We start from the raw sequence: 3,287 nt of genomic DNA, 5'->3' as shown, positions 1-3,287 counted from the left end.
CATTAGCACCTCTAGTGATATATTTACTGAGAAAAATGTTGACGTGTTCAATACTTATTTTACCTGCTGTAAGTGATTTTTATTTCCAGTGGAGGTCGGGACGAGACTCTGGGGCTGAACAGGAAGGATGAGTTTCTGCAGGTGGACTGATGCTGATGTTTGATTTCTTAATGGAAGGGGAGGAGAGAACAGCTCAGAGGAGAAGGTTTGGATCCACACAGGTAATGAGACAGATTTCCAGGTGAAGCTGACAGGCAGGTGAGTGAGAGGGAAGTTTTCCACAGGCAGGTATTCGAGGCCACTGGACAGGTGAGTTTACTCGAGGTAAGGTTACAAATATAAACAGCCAGAACATTTCCCATCAGGGGTGTGTTGCCCCGGAGAGGACCAGATCTTCAGTGCCGTCTAATAAACCCCAGCCTGCTGCAGGTGAGCTCCACCAGACGTCAGCCAATCAGGAGGCTGCAGGTGAAAACACTGATTACCACAACTTCNTTCTGGTACTGAAGTGATGAGTCATGTTTACATCACCACTGACCAGCTGGGTTTAGATCGGCAGCTACCTGTGAGGGTCTCACAGTGCCCTTGGGGTGGGCGTGGCCTCACAGTTTCCCTCCACTTCTATCAGGTTTTCAGGTAAGTCAAAGGTGAGAACAGACACAGGAGGCAGTTTACAGAAGATACAGCTNTTTAAACATTTGGTTTTATTGTTTAGAGTTTATAAACAAATTTAAAGATTTGGTTTTATTGTTTAGAGTTTATAAACGAATTTAAAGATTTGGTTTTATTGTTTAGAGTTTATAAACAACTTTAATGATGAGTTCAGTCACATTTATGTAACAAGGTGTTAAATTTTAAATCAAAGAAGTAAAAGTGTCATTTTTATGTTTTATGTTCTGATGAAAAAAAATTGAAAAACTTAAATTACAAAACCTGAAATTACTTCAGTAGTACAAAGTAAATGTACTTATACACATGTGGTGTTTTCTTTAATTGTTTGTGTTGTTTTTAGAAGCTCTCTTTCTGTTTTTAGCTTTTAAATCAACTTTATTAAACTTTAGCCTTTTGCTACTTTGCTACTTTAAGTTTAAAGCTATAATATTTAGCTATGTTTAGCTTTTATCTTGCCTTTTAGCTTCTGTAGCCTTTAGCTGTTTTGCTATTTTGCTTTAGTGCTTCTTTTAGCTTTTAGCCACTTATTTAGCTTTCAGCCACACTCAGCTTCACACTCCAAAAACAGACGCAGTTTTAACTTTAACAATGATGTCAACTGGTTCTGTTTATGTAAAGTAAATGTAAAGATAATATTAAGATAATATAAAGATAATGTAAAGTAAATATAAAGATAATGTAAAGTAAAAGTAAATGTAAAGATAATATAAAGTAAATATAAAGTAAATATAAAGTAAATGTGTTATCTTTACTCATTTGACATCATTTCTTAATTAAATCCTCATCATCTGCTCTGCTGTTTTTACACAAATCATTTTTTACATTTAAATGTTTTTGTTTTGTTCCAGTTTGTAAGAAATAATCTGCTGAGTCATCCTGACCTGAAGCTAATGAATCCATTGAAAAACATCTCATTATTTCATTTGGTTGTTTTTTTTTTCTGTCCTGACTTGTGAATGACTTAATCTCACAGCTAAATAAAGAAAATAAGAATAAAATTAAGACACAAACATGAAAAACCATCAGGTTCCCTAATCTGAGGAGTTTCTGTGAATCAGAGGCTGTTTGGAGTTTTCACCTCTAATTTCTTCATAAAAGAAGAAGAAGTGAAACCAGAGGAGGAGGAGGAGGAGGAGGTGCGTCACAGTGTGGGTGAGGAGCCTTCGCGCGGGGGGCGGGGCGGTGTGAGGATCTGCTCTCTGATTGGCTTCTGCCTGAAGTCTTCAGGCTGCACGCGCCTCTGGAGCTCAGAAACTAAAGCTGCGGACTGAGAGGCTCTGATGCTGGAGTGAACCCTGGATTAAACCTGGTTTATAATCTGTAATCTGTCTTTTTTATTCCTGAGAGGCTGATCTGAGGACTGCTCTCATGTGAAACAGAAAACCGTCTCATCTGTTTCACAAGCTTTTATTTTGGAAGAATTCAATTCTCCTGTTTTTCATCTTGTTGAGGTGAGTGATGATGATGATGATGATGATGGTTTGGCGCGTGTCCAAAGCGCGCGCAGGTGGATGAGCTGTGTAAATCATATTTTATATTTAAGGATTATTTTTGTGTTTTAGTCTCACCTGTTGAGTTTTCTTCTGTTTGCTGCAGATTAAATTCTGTTTCCCCCTCAGATGAGATAATCTCAGGTTCTGATAATCTCAGGTTCTGATAATCTCAGGTTCTGGTTTTCTTCTTGGACTCTGATCTATAACATCTGCTGATATTTTATGTTTATTTTTATAGATTCAACAGTTTTGTGGCTCCAATCTGACTCTTTAACACTAAACCTAGATTAATAATCTCAAGAACAGATGTTTATATTTACAGTGAATGTATTGAAAGCGCTTTTGCAAAAAGACAAAATAATAATTAACAATAAAAAAATAAAATCAGACTAAAAACAACAAACAGGACCTTAAATCTGGTTTTATTAGAAAGGTTTGAAAGGTGGGATTGAGCTGGAATTAGACCTGTTTTGGATTAAATCAGTGAAAACTTGCAGCAGTTTAGTGAGTTAAACCTCTGGGCTGAAAGGACAGCTCTGAAGCTGTTAATCCTGATGAAGCTGGGATTTTTAACAAACTGAAGCTTCAGGTTGTCCAACAGCTCATCCTGTTCATGAGCTTCATCACTGATGATGAGGATGATGATGATGATGATGATGATGATCCTCCTCTGGTTTCCTCGTGGATGAGTCTTGTGTGTTTATGCAGCAAACGAGGGGCTGTTGTTTTTGTTTTTGTTGTTTATGATGAAGAAGAAGAAGAAGAAGATGATGATGATGATGAAGAAGAAGATGATGATGATGATGATCTGCTCCTGTTGAGCTGAGCAGCTGCAGGTCCTGCTGATTCTCCTGCAGGCTGACCTGGTTCAGTTTGAACAGCTGCAGGTTTTAGTTCAAACAAAAGCTGATTTTAAAGGGATCCATGATTAGTTGTAACATTAGACTTTATTTAATAAACATTTATTTTAACTGTAAAATAAAGACTGTAAAAATACTGTAGACTGTTTAGTTCTCTCTTTTAGTTTAACTTGGTTGTCGTGCTAGCGCCGAGCTAATACATATAGCATCGGGGCTAACGCTAAAGCTAACAGGCTAATCTGAAGTTGTTCTTCCATGAAGC

General features: G+C 37.4%; 1 protein-coding gene across 2 annotated transcripts in view; it reads left to right on the top strand.

Moving 5' to 3' along the window:
- Positions 1-3,287, top strand: part of rasgef1ba (RasGEF domain family, member 1Ba) — a 75,690-nt gene that overhangs the window by 42,421 nt on the left and 29,982 nt on the right. The window contains exon 1 of one of the 2 annotated variants that reach the window (XM_014019678.1): positions 1,919-2,123. The exons of the other annotated variant lie outside the window; for it this stretch is intronic. The gene's annotated coding sequence lies outside the window, so the exon portion shown is untranslated. Of the gene's footprint in view, positions 1-1,918; positions 2,124-3,287 lie in introns of those variants that run through there. 2 annotated transcript variants of the gene reach the window in all.

Source organism: Austrofundulus limnaeus, unplaced genomic scaffold, assembly GCF_001266775.1.
Source record: "Austrofundulus limnaeus strain Quisiro unplaced genomic scaffold, Austrofundulus_limnaeus-1.0 Scaffold226, whole genome shotgun sequence".
In the NCBI taxonomy this organism is placed as follows: domain Eukaryota; kingdom Metazoa; phylum Chordata; class Actinopteri; order Cyprinodontiformes; family Rivulidae; genus Austrofundulus; species Austrofundulus limnaeus.
Note: the sequence above shows the minus strand (reverse complement) of the source record. Positions and strands in the feature narration are given on the sequence as shown.